This window comes from Hyla sarda, chromosome 1 (assembly GCF_029499605.1).
Source record: "Hyla sarda isolate aHylSar1 chromosome 1, aHylSar1.hap1, whole genome shotgun sequence".
NCBI classification, from domain to species: Eukaryota; Metazoa; Chordata; class Amphibia; order Anura; family Hylidae; genus Hyla; species Hyla sarda.
Window position 1 is genome coordinate 41228047 of NC_079189.1, and position 13560 is coordinate 41241606.

Here is a 13560-nt window from a genome sequence, read left to right on the forward strand (position 1 = left end):
TTTTTTGGACTTTGGAATGTTTTTGCGCGTACGGCATTGACCGTACGGCTTAATTAATTATATATTTTTATAGTTCGGACATTTACGCACGCGGCGATACCACATATGTTTATTTATTTATTTTTTTTACACTGTTTTATTTATTTTTTTTATGGGAAAAGGGGGGTGATTCAAACTTTTATTAGGGAAGGGGTTAAATGACCTTTATTAACACTTTTTTTTTACTTTTTTTTTGCAGTGTTATAGGTCCCATAGGGACACACTGATCTCTCATCCTGATCACAGGCGTGTATTAACACGCCTGTGATCAGCATTATCGGCGCTTGACTGCTCCTGTCTGGATCTCAGGCACGGAGCAGTCATTCGTCGATCGGACACCGAGGAGGCAGGTAAGAGCCCTCCCGGTGTCCGATCAGCTGTTTGGGACGCCGCGATTTCACCGCGGCGGTCCCGAACAGCCCGACTGAGCAGCTGGGATACTTTCAGTTTCACTTTAGAAGCGGCGGTCAGCTTTGAAGGGTTAATACGCACATAGCTTCTAAAGGGTTAATACCGCACATCGCCGCGATCGGCGATGTGTGGTATTAGCCGCGGGTCCCGGCTGTTGATTATCGCCGGGACCGACGCGATATGATGCGGGATCGCGGCGCGATCCCGCTTCATATCGCGGGAGCCGGGGCAGGACGTAAATATACGTCCTGCGTCGTTAAGGGGTTAAATACAAAAAATTTGATAGCCAAAAACGCAATAAAAAGATGAAGAAAACACAATTAGTGTCTGGTGTTTCATATTACCCTATTGATTCCAACATAACATGTGCCCGCAGCGAGCATGGTGTTTTTTTATTTTTTTTATTTTTACAAATGCGCCAAGTGTTATCCCAGCCTGAGGCTAGGATTCCACTTTTTTTTTTTTCTGGCAGTTTTTGAGCCAAAGTCAGAAGTGGATCCATGAGGGAGGAGAAGTGTAAGTCCTTCCTTTATATGTCCTATTCCTTTTGAATAAACTTCTGGCTTTGGCTCAAAAACTGCAAGAAAAAAAAAAAAAAAAAAAATAGTGTAACCCCAGCCTAAATGATTGTTTTCACAATAGGTTGGACCAGGCTGCTGGTTGTGCTATATATCTGTATAGTGTCGGCATACAGCGCGTTCCGCATTTATGTGGCAGCTTTCTGATGGTATATATGGCTTTCTGCACTGGCGAATGGGTGTGGTTTTCTAGGTGCACAGTTTACACACTGATTTATGATATGCAACTTGTGCAAAAGTCACAGAGTTTTGCACACCAAACACTCTGGCCAAGACTAGGCTGATTGAGATGGCAAAGGGTGGGGAATCAGAGGGGGACTGCGGATTGGAATGGTACAGGGTGATCAAAATGGGGGGGGGGAGGGGTTGAAATGGCACTGGGACCCTGCCTGTGGCCGCTGCCACCAGGGCTGGTGCAAGGATTTTTGCCACCGTAGGCAAAACCTCATTTTGCCGCCCCTTTGTCCCGTCTTTTGGTCTCACCCCTTCTTTGCACTGTCCAACTTTTAATAATTCTTAGGTTATGTTCACACATCAGGATTTCCGCACGGAAATTCTGCGGCAATATTCCACACGGTAATTATGCTGCAGCAGAGTCCCCTTAATTTCAATGGGATTCTGACACACTGTGCGCACAGTAGAATTTCAACACAGGAAATATCTGGCACAGAAAATCAAATTCTGGCATCCACAGAAAGAATAGACATGTCTGTGTATTCTGCTCAGAAATGCATTGCCGGCTATGAGACAGCAAATTTCCGAGCGGTCCTAGCGCCAGTATGTTTTGACACTGCTCCACTATCTACAGAATATCCTCATGTAAATTTTCTGTGTGAATATAGTGTGATAGCTTGGGGGAGTAGGGTATATGGGGTGTAGCTGTGCAGTGACTAAAGGGTGTCTGGTTAACCCTTGCTATTCATGACGCCAGGGTGGGGACTCCTCCGTAATGCTTGCCCTACCGCCACCCTTCCCAAGAGCGATAGGGAGGTATTGAATAGTTGAATGTCCACAACCGAAGAGCTTGCTGAAAACAGTTGTAACTTTTACTACTGAAGATTTTATGCAAACTTCACAACAGGAACAGTCTCTACATATGCAAGTTCTCTTGGAGATTGAGAAAGGTTGGGACCTTAAGCAATTTTGAGTCTTTAGATTGATATGCGCTGTTCCACTGGATTCAGGGGATTTAGTAGGGTCCAGATTTAGTAGGGTCTAATAGTAACGCTAGCTTTAGCGGGGATTAGTTTAGAACTCACGGTTTAGTTCAGCTGAGGCCGGTAGGTTTTCAGGCCTAGCGTGTTGCGCAGATCCGTCCTGCTAGTCCGGCATCCACGAGAGTAGCAACCCAAGAGAGCGATAATTGGCTACAGCTCCCTTATATGTGCAGTGGCTGGACTAGAGCTAATTGGTCCAATACTGATGTCAATCACCTTCACACAGGATTTTGGGTAGCAGGTGACCCAAGGACCTCCAAAGGTCCTCTAACATACCATAGAGGATTTAACCCAGTCACATGACCGAAGGTCTGCGACGCTAACAAGGTAAGTATACAATACATTATATTAAATATACATTATTATTATTAAATATGTACACGTAAAACATCCCAGATTTAGAGTAGAGGAGAGGCAACTAGGGGCTGTCCCACCTGGGGGACCCTACCTGAGCGCAGTTACTCAAACTTTGGGGACCACCATACAAGGTACGGTATGCAATACGGTACCGGGACACCAGAAACCCCCTTACTTAAAATAATTCGGCCTCAACGTCTGTCCCCTAAGACAGAGGGATGAAGTGTAGGTTGGTTTATAACAGTCCTGGACATAACTTTTTGAATGACCATCAATCAGGCTGTCTATCTCTACAAAGCTACTTAACTTTTTTGAGGTACATACATAAGCATGGGTAATCTCATGAACAGGATTATTTGGTTCATGAATTTAGTAACAGGATGATATTATTTACATGAGATACATCCTACTTAACAGTTCTAAATCTCACTAGACATTTTTGCCATATTAGTGACCTGTTTAGTCCACTGAGGGTTTTACTGGCTTGCCTGAGGCTTTCTACCAATAAACTGGCTACTAGGGTCCATTGGCTACATGCTCTTATCCCTAGAACACAACAGATAAACCTTACCTAGGTTACCTTTTGATTACGTGCATTATTTTTCACTCGCAAGAGCACCTACTGGCCAGGCAGGGCATCTCGCACACGTAAGAGAAAGAAGAGAACAGTTAGTGTACATAACAGTGGCAGGAATTGGAAAATGACATAGGCTACAATTCCTAGAGCATTTACTTGAGTGTGAGATATTTTGGTTGTTTGGTGTACTAAGGTTAAGTGAGGTAAGTACACTTCAGTGATTAATTTGAGGTACTATGTGTGCAGTACTACTTGAAAGGTCAGTCTTGGTATCTTAAGGGTAGTTTCCCTTGTGTGGACCTTTGAGACCGATGCAACCTCATTAAAAGACAATTCTCTAGAAACTTCAATCCCCGAGGGACCAACTTGAGGACTGGAAACAGGAGTCATATCTTCTGCAAGACTGGTGTGACCCATGGGGCTTGTTGAGGAGAGTCCTGGAGTGCTTGGAGCTGTCACTGGAGTACTTGGAACTGTCACTGGAGCACTTGGAGCTATCACTGGAGTGCAATTGGTGCTGGGCGAGGAGATCAAAGCCGGTTGGGCTAAAGCCGGACACTGTACGCCAAAGAACATTGCTTGTTGATGAGAGGAGAACAGTGGAAAGTCCATTATAGGATGGATTCCCTCTTCTGAAACATACTCTCTTGTTGGCCTTTCTTCTGAGGGAGCAGGAGGGGGCGGTTCTGGCAAGTCGTCCTTCATGCACAGTTTTATAATATTTCGGTGGACCACTTGTGGTTGAAACCCCTCCTTCTGTACTTCATAAACATCCGTGTCGGGATATGGCATTGCTGAGCCAGACTCTATCCCCAAGTTACTGTGGAGGCATGCTGATTGTAGTCCTTTTGCTGCCTGTACTGAGCCTCGCCCATTTTCTTTTCCACAATGTCCTTAGCTTCTTCAATCCTCCTTCGATGCTCAGAAACCCAATCTTGAGAGGTCTGAGGGGAATTGTTGAAAGGTGCTTTTAACCCAAAGGCTCTATCGTTGGGCAGTTGGCCATGTCGGCCCATCATAAGGAAGAAGGGAGTGTATCCGGTGGAGCAGTGGATAGTATTATTGTAAATCTCCAACAGTTCAGGCAGGAGTCGGGGCCACTCTTCATGTTTTGAAACAGATGCCCTTAGCATGTGGATGAATACCTGATTAATCCTTTCGCACAACCCATTCCCCTGAGGGTGATATGCAGTGGTCCGGAGCTTCTTGCAATCATGGAACTGGCAGAGTTCCTGAAATAACTGAGCCTCAAACGCAGTTCCTCGATCAGTGAGGACCGATTCAGGACACCTGAGAGGTTGAACCCAATTGCTGTAGAAGACCTGGGCAGCTGTTCTGGCAGTTAGATCCTTGACGGGCACAACTACCACCCACTTGGAATAATGATCCACCATGGTCAGGGCATAGGTATATCCCAATCAGGTAGGGGATAACTTCACGTGGTCCAAAGCAAACAGTTGGTTAGGCTGCTCAGTATGGATGGGATGTGAGGTGCTCTTGCGTCCTTGCGAGGGTTCTTGGTGACGCTGCAGATGGTGCACTCGGCACACCACTTCTCAATACCTCCACGCATTCACACTCAATATTACCTCCTTTGGATAGTAGCCTCGGTCTTGTGGACCCCAAAATGTCCTGATTGGTCGTGATAGGCATTAAGAACCATGGCTGCATCCCTTCGAGGGACTAAGATCTGATGCAGGCGTTCTCCGGAGACTGGGTCCAAGGAATTTCGGCATAGCAGTCCTTTGTGGAGGAACAGACGATTTTTCTGTCGCCATAACTGCTTCAACTCCAAGTCCCCTTGCGCCTTGCAGAGCCTAGTCGGCACTCTCTTCTGCAATAGATAGTCCAATAGATTCCCCATGACCCGACTCTCGTCTTGCAAGGTCTTCCAGGTATACAGATCTTCGGGGACCTTAGGAGGCCCAGGGTCTTCACCTTCTTGTGCCGTCAGAGTACTCTGACTCACGAACCTCTGGTAAAAGGGCAGCATCTCTACATCTTCCCACACATCTTCCAGGGGTGGTTCTTCCCCGGGGGCCATACGGGAGAGCACATCTGCGTTAACATTGGTCTTCCCACTTCGATATTTGATGTTGAAGTCATAGTTGGCCAATCGAGAGGCCCAGCATTGCTCAATGGCTCCCAGCTTGGCAGTGTTCAGGTGTGCCAAAGGATTGTTATCTGTGTAGACTGTAAAGGAAGTAGCTGCCAAATAGTCTTTTAATTTTTCAGTGACCTCCCAGACCAAAGCAAGAAGTTCTAGCTTGAAGGAGCTATAGTTAGCCATCATTTCTTTCTGCGCCCCGTAGGTGTCAACTGGCATAGGCTATAACTCTCTCCTTACCACCCTGTATCTGCGACAGAATGGCCCCCAAACCTTCAAAGCTGGTGTGGTAGGCCTCAGGGGTAGGGGTAGTACAGTCATGGATTTGCTTTGGTATATCAGGGGTTAATGTTAACCCTATAGTTCGTGCTGAGATGACTCTCTGGCCTATCGCCGCCCTTCCCAGTAACGACAGGTGCATAAGAATAAAGACTGAAGGTCCACAAGGTAGTTGAATTTGAACTTGCATAAACCTTACTTAACGGCTTGCGTACATCCACAGAATAGTAACAGTCTCAATCAAACAGTCTCTATATACTTCAATGACTGACAGATGTTGCAAACCTTGACTTTAGACAATAGTCTCGGAATTCAGGGTATATTGCGAAGATCCATCCGGATTTAGGGGATAGATAAGGTCCGGTGGTCTTGCAGAGTGTTTAGGAATTGATATACTCACAATTTGGAATAGAACAGTAGTCACCGCAAGGCTAAGGCCTAGACTCACTGATGACAGCAGCGCAGATCCTTTCTCGTCAACAGCCAGAAACCAAGAGCGAGATGAATGGCCGCCACGCCCTTATATGGGCAGGGGCGGGCCGTCTTGATTGGTCCAGCCATCTGTCACTCACCATCACAAAGGAAATGAGTGCATTACGTCACAAGGACCTCCATAGGTCCTCAAGCAGAAATACCATAGAATTTACCTGATTACGTGACCTGAAGGTCCTGCTACGCTTCTCACAGGTAATTAACTATTTATATACATTTTATACAGTTAAACTTCTACAAATAAGAAGCATATGATTAGAGCAATGACTATAGGGGTGAGAGGTGACTAGGGGTGGACTATACAAAATAGACATGTGCAATTCGGTTCGGCACGAATGTCTAAATTAACGAATTTTACCGTTTTCGTGCATTCGGACCCATCCGAATGCACGAAAACATATTTTGAACATTCCCGAATAGCCACAATAATACGAATAGCAAAGTAACGAATACATTCGTTATTTCCCGACCTGTAAATAACGAATGCATTCGTTATCCATAAACGACGTGAAGAATTAATTCTGATAACAAAGTTAATAAAAAGGATACAGATAGTTTGATTTTTCGGATACATTCGGTATTCGGGTACATTCGGTAAATCTTTTTATTCTTTTTTGGACTTTAGCGATCCTAAAAAGTTATGGAGATACCTTTTTTATTAAAATTTCGTAGGGTATCATAAAAAAATCATAATAAAAAAGATACAGTGGTGATGGAAAAAATTGTATCTAATTAAATGTATGATTTTTATTATGAAATGTTTATTCATTTTTAAACAGGGATCAATTTATGTGAGCGGGTAAAGCACTAAAAATGTAGCCGACAATAGCAAAAATGTAGTGTGTGCGTGTTTTTCACTTTTTTTTTTTTTTTTAAACATTTTTTAGGTAGTACTATTACTCCCAGCATGGAACACACTCTTCCATGATGGGAGTAGTAGTAGTTACCTGTACTAATTGACAGATTGCAGGGGTCCCTTGCGATCCTCTTGTATAATGTATAGATGCGGCGGCTGTTCTTCTATGGTCCCCTGCACTCACGTATATATACACATATTCATATTTCCCGCAGAGCTGTGATTGGCCAGATGGTTCCAGCCAATCACAGCTCTCTGTGAGAAATAGGAATATGTGTATATATACTGCCGTGCAGGGGACCATATGAGAGCGGCCGCCGCATTCATACATTATACTGGAGGATCGCAGCGGGCGTCAGGAGTGATACCTGCAGTGATCTTCCCTTTACTACAAGTACTACCACTCCCAACATGGAGTACACTCTGCCTCATGCTGGGAGCTGTAGTATCTGCATTAATAGACAGATCGCAGCGGGTGTCAGAAGTTACACTCGCTGCCATATGTCTATTAATGCAGGTACTACAGCTCCCAGCATGGAGCAGAGTGTGCTCCATGTTGGGAGTATTAGTACCTGCAGTAAGGGACAGATCCCAGGGATGTCACTCCTCCTGACACCCGCTGCGATCGTCCTTATGTGAATGTCGGGATCAGCTGTTCTCAGGGCTACAGAGCCGGGAGAACAGCTGACGCTGAGCCGTAGGTATACATCGTATATCTACTGCCCAGCAAGAACTTACAGTGAGCCTGCAATGTGTATACAGTATACACATTGCTGGCTCACTTAACCCCTTGCTGAGCTGTGCGCTATGCGCAAGCCCAGCAAGGGAAGAGTTAACTTACACTGCTGGACAGTGTAGGTTAACCCTTTGGGCGGTATACACTATATACAGCTATCTATAGATAGCTGTATACAGTGTATACAGAAGACGAAGTCCAGCTTACTTCCCTCGAGTCCCGGGCTGGGTTCGTGTAGCTCCGCCCCTAGTGATGACGTCATTAGGGGGCGGAGCTACAGAAGGGAACAAGACTAGTTAATCTGAAGCTCTGTTCACATTGTACGTTTTGTATAATGTGAACAGACCCTTCTGGCAGTGTCTACCCAGACAGGGAGACTCCAGCTGTTGCTAAACTACAACTCCCAGCATGCCCAGACAGCCAAAGGCTGTTTGGGCATGCTGGGAGTTGTAGTTTTGCACCAATTGGTGGTTTCCTGTTTGGGTAGACATTGCATCATGGGTGCTCTCCCCAGCGGACTGTGCCAAAAATGTCATAACCAATTTTTTGTGTTTTTTTCTTCTCGTTTCAGATCCGTGTATGCAGAGGATTACTGCGGATTCGATGGATTACGGCGGATTATTTTTTTTTTTCTTTAATAAAATGGTTAACGAGGGCTGTGGGGGAGTGTTTTTTTAAATAAAATAATTTTTCCAATGTGTTGTGTTTTTTTGTTTTTTTTATTGAATTTTCAGGGTTAGTAGTGGAAGCTGTCTTATTGACGGAATCCATTACTAGGCCAGGGCTTAGTGCTAGCCCCAAAAACAGCTAGCGCTAACCCCCAATTATTACCCCGGTACCCACCGCCACAGGGGTGCCGGGAAGAGCCGGTACCAACAGACCCGGAGCGTCAAAATGGCGCTCCTGGGCCTAGGCGGTAACAGGCTGGCGTTATTTAGGCTGGGGAGGGCCAGTAACAATGGTCCTCGCCCACCCTGGTAACGTCAGGCTGTTGCTGTTTGGTTGGTATTGTGCTGAGAATGAAAATACGGGGAACCCTATGCGTTTTTATTTTTTTATTTTTTATTTAAATAAAAAAAAAAAAACGCATAGGGTTCCCCGTATTTTCATTCTCAGCACAATACCAACCAAACAGCAACAGCCTGACGTTACCAGGGTGGGTGAGGACCATTGTTACTGGCCCTCCCCAGCCTAAATAACGCCAGCCTGTTACCGCCTAGGTCCAGGAGCGCCATTTTTGACGCTCCGGGCCTGTTGGTACCGGCTCTTCCCGGCACCCCTGTGGCGGTGGGTATCGGGGTAATAATTGGGGGTTAGCGCTAGCTGTTTTTGGGGCTAGCACTAAGCCCTGGCCTAGTAATGGATTCCGTCAATAAGACAGCTTCCACTACTAACCTTGAAAATTCAATAAAAAAAAAAACACAACACATTGGAAAAATTATTTTATTTAAAAAAACACTCCCCCACAGCCCTCGTTAACCATTTTATTAAAGGAAAAAATAATTAATCCGCCGTAATCCATCAAATCCGCAGTAATCCTCTGCATACACGGATCTGAAACGAGAAGAAAAAAACACAAAAAATTGGTTATGACATTTTTGGCGCTGTCCGCTGGGGAGAGCACCCATGATGCAATGTCTACCCAAACAGGGAGCCACTAATTGGTGCAAAACTATAACTCCCAGCATGCCCAGACAGCCTTTGGCTGTCTGGGCATGCTGGGAGTTGTAGTTTAGCAACAGCTGGAGTCTCCCTGTCTGGGTAGACACTGCCAGAAGGGTCTGTTCCCATTATACAAAATGTACAATGTGAACAGAGCTTCAGATTAACTAGTCTTGTTCCCTTCTGTAGCTCCGCCCCCTAATGACGTCATCACTAGGGGGCGGAGCTACACGAACCCAGCCCGGGACTCGAGGGAAGTAAGCTGGACTTCGTCTTCTGTATACACTGTATACAGCTATCTATAGATAGCTGTATAAAGTGTATACCGCCCAAAGGGTTAACCTACACTGTCCAGCAGTGTAAGTTAACTCTTCCCATGCTGGGCTTGCGCATAGCGCACAGCTCAGCAAGGGGTTAAGTGAGCCAGCAATGTGTATACTGTATATTCACATTGCAAGCTCACTGTAAGTTCTTGCTGGGCAGTAGATATATACGATGTATACCTACGGCTCAGCGTCAGCTGTTCTCCTGGCTCTGTAGCCCTGAGAACAGCTGATCCCGACATTCACATCAGGAGGATCGCAGCGGGTGTCAGGAGGAGTGACATTCCTGGGATCTGTCCCTTACTGCAGGTACTAATACTCCCAACATGGAGCACACTCTGCTCCATGCTGGGAGCTGTAGTACCTGCATTAATAGACATATCGCAGCGAGTGTAACTTCTGACACCCGCTGCGATCTGTCTATTAATACAGGTACTACAGTTCCCAGCATGGAGCAGAGTGTACTCCATGTTGGGAGTGGTAGTACTTGTAGTAAAGGGAAGATCACTGCGGGTATCACTCCTGACACCCGCTGCGATCCTCCAGTATAATGTATGAATGCGGCGGCCGCTCTCCTATGGTCCCCTGCACGGCCCTATATATACACATATTCCTATTTCTCACAGAGAGCTGTGATTGGCTGGAACCATCTGGCCAATCACAGCTCTGCGGGAAATATGAATATGTGTATATATACGTGAGTGCAGGGGACCATAGAAGAGCAGCCGGCGCATCTATACATTATACAAGATGATCGCAAGGGACCCCTGCAATCTGTCAATTAGTACAGGTAACTACTACTCTCATCATGGAAGAGTGTTCCATGCTGGGAGTAGTAGTACTACCTTAAAAATGTTTTAAAAAAAAGTGAAAAACACGCACACACTACATTTTCATTATTGTTGGCTACATTTTTAGTGCTTTACCCGCTCACATAAATTGATCCCTGTTTAAAAATGAATAAACATTTCATAATAAAAAAGATACATTTCGTTAGATACAATTTTTTTCATCACCACTGTATCTTTTTTATTATGATTTTTTTATGATACCCTGCGAAATTTTAATAAAAAAGGTATCTCCATTATTTATTAGGATCGCTAAAGTCCAAAAAAAGACTAAAGATTTACCGAATGTACCCGAATACCGAATGTATCCGAAAAAAAAAAAACACGAATACCCGAATACCGAATGTATCCGAAAAATCTAAACCGAAAATATTGCCGAACCGAAATTTTTTTCCGAAACGAAAAAACGAAACGAAATTAAACGAAAATTTTTCTAGTGCACAAGTCTAGAGGGAACAGCATAGGACAGAGGCAACGAGAGGACAAGGAATGCTCCCAGGGCATGCCAACTGAGGGTTGTGTCTGAGGAACCCACCGACTGTTGACTGGGGTGTCAGATGTCACTTGTGATGAAGTGGATGACCGTGTTAATCAATCGATAATGGCAGATGGGTTGCTGGTCGAGACACGACCACTGGCTGATACCGGGAGCTCAGGCCTCTCGCTGCGACTCCTGCTGCCGCTCGCCCCTAGTCTGCTGCAACCTCTGCCTGATGAATCTAGGCCTCTGCCACTTCCTGTGCATGTTCTGGCACTTCTCTGTTTGACATACTTCGTGTGTATATGAGGGGAGTACAATACGCTCCACTACGCTTAAAACAGTATTTGTCTACAACACCAGCAGGTGTGTACTTTTGGTCAAGCCTTTCACAATATCTAGGCCCTTAAGACTTTAACAGGAACAAAATGGTACACCACTTAGATGTACGTATGTGGTATGCACTTATGAGGGGAGGACAATGCGCTCCAGTACACTTCAAACAGTATTTGTCTACAACACCAGCAGGTGTGTACTTTTGCCTTGCCTTTCACAGTATCTAGGCCCTTAAGAGTTTAACAGGATGAAAATGGCCTCATATGAGCCTAACACTCCTAACACTCACCTCTGCTGGGCATATAGCCTCTGACTGGGTGACATGCTGGATCCATTATTAATTTAAATTAAAATACCTCCTGTGAAAAAGGGGAGGGGTGCACGGCTACAGAGGGTGCCATTCCCCTAAGTTGCACAAAAAAGCAAAAAGAAACATAGCCAGCACAACAACCTAATACATGGAGGCTCTTAGCGCACATTTTGATCACCCACGCGGAGGTGGCCTCATTTCGGATGGGACCCTAACACACATTCTGAGCCTCACACTCCCCTCTGCTGGGCATATAGCCTCTGCTAGAGTATTCCGACTTTATACATCTTATCCCCTATCCATCTTCTCCCCTATCCATGATGTCATTAGGGGGCATGGCTGCATCGAGATTACAGGGGTCCCCAGCGGCGGATAGGGGATAAGATGTATGAAGCCGAATATTCCTTTGAAGAGGTATTACAGGATTTTTTTTCTTTAGCCTTTGAGCCCATGATGACAAGTTATAATACTGTGTAATGTGCTTCCATTACCTCAATCCCATTTGTATGCACTGGACCCACACTGAGAAGTACTGTAGTGTCCTAGGAATACCCTAGAAGATCTGCTGCATTTCTAGATGCCCTTACCTTGTTGTCTAGCCATTGATCCTTGTTGAAGCTTGCTCAGTTTATTTCCCTTGCCCAATTTCAAGTTTCAACCGTTTATTTGTTGCCTTAATATATTCCAGACCTTGACAGGGGCCATAATAATAAAATACTCTATGAGATACTTCACATGGCAGTGTTTTTTATTTTTTTTATCATGACTGGCAGATGCAAATGAAATCTTCTGTTTGTGTCCCAGGAGATCAGCCATGTCACCCTTCTCCTCACTGTCTTGTGTCTGGCTGTAGGACAACTGGCTAGATCTTTTATGCTCACTGGTAATTTTGGAAAGAAAGCAGCTCTCTCACACCCCTCTTTTCCAGATAGCCATCCCCTAAAGTCAGTGTCTCACACCAAATAGGAGTCTACAGATGAATATTTCTGATTTGGCATACATTCCCAGTCGTGTTCTAAGGCCTTTAGTAGGAGTAAAACAATGATTACCTTGAAATGGTGGTGTGAGAAAACTACTTTGCATATTCTTTCTTCCCAGCTACAAATGGAACAGATCAGCAGAAAATAAACGCCTGTGTTCTCTCCAGGATTTCTCCAAGACTTTTTAAGGAACACTCAATAAAATTCAGGGTTCCTATAGACACCTTATGGGGAGCACACTCGATTGTACTCAATAGTAGCTGTAATACTCTCTTTTGTGAGCACCCTCTTGCTGTGACTGCAGCTAGATGCTATCACAAAAAGCAGGTCAGGAATACTTGTGGCTAATATATCTCTATTAGAGGAGTACTCTAGTGCAGACTATTACTCCTCCATTGTGCCACGGGCTGGAAAAAAAAATGAAAATAAACTTTCACTCACCTTCCTGCGGGTCCCCGGAGCGCTGCTACAGCTGATCGGTCCTCCGGTCCAGTCTTTTGCCTTCTTCCTGTGCACGGATCGTCACATGGTGCTCAGCCTATCACTGGCCGATATCGCTGCATGAGCGCCATGTCACAATCCGTGCACACGGAAGAAGGAAGAAGACGGGACCGGAGGACCGATCGGCTGTAGCAGCGCTCCGGGGGAACACAGGAAAGTGAGTGAAAGTTTATTTTCATTTTTTTTTCCAGCCCGGGCACAACAGATGAGGATTATCTGCACTAGAGTACTCCTTTAAGTAAATGTTAAAAGGGTAGGAAGACTGACAACCACAGCGGGAGGTCAGAAGAGCCTGTTGTAACCGATTCCCAGTTGAGGTCATTGTTTGCATTCTTATGACATATATTTGCTTATTTCCGAACTCTATTGACTTATTGTAAGTAAAAAAAACACTGTTTTCTATATATTTACACATCAGTCTGTCATTATTGATCACATTCTGCAAATTGCAACATAAGAGAAAGCAGCGAATG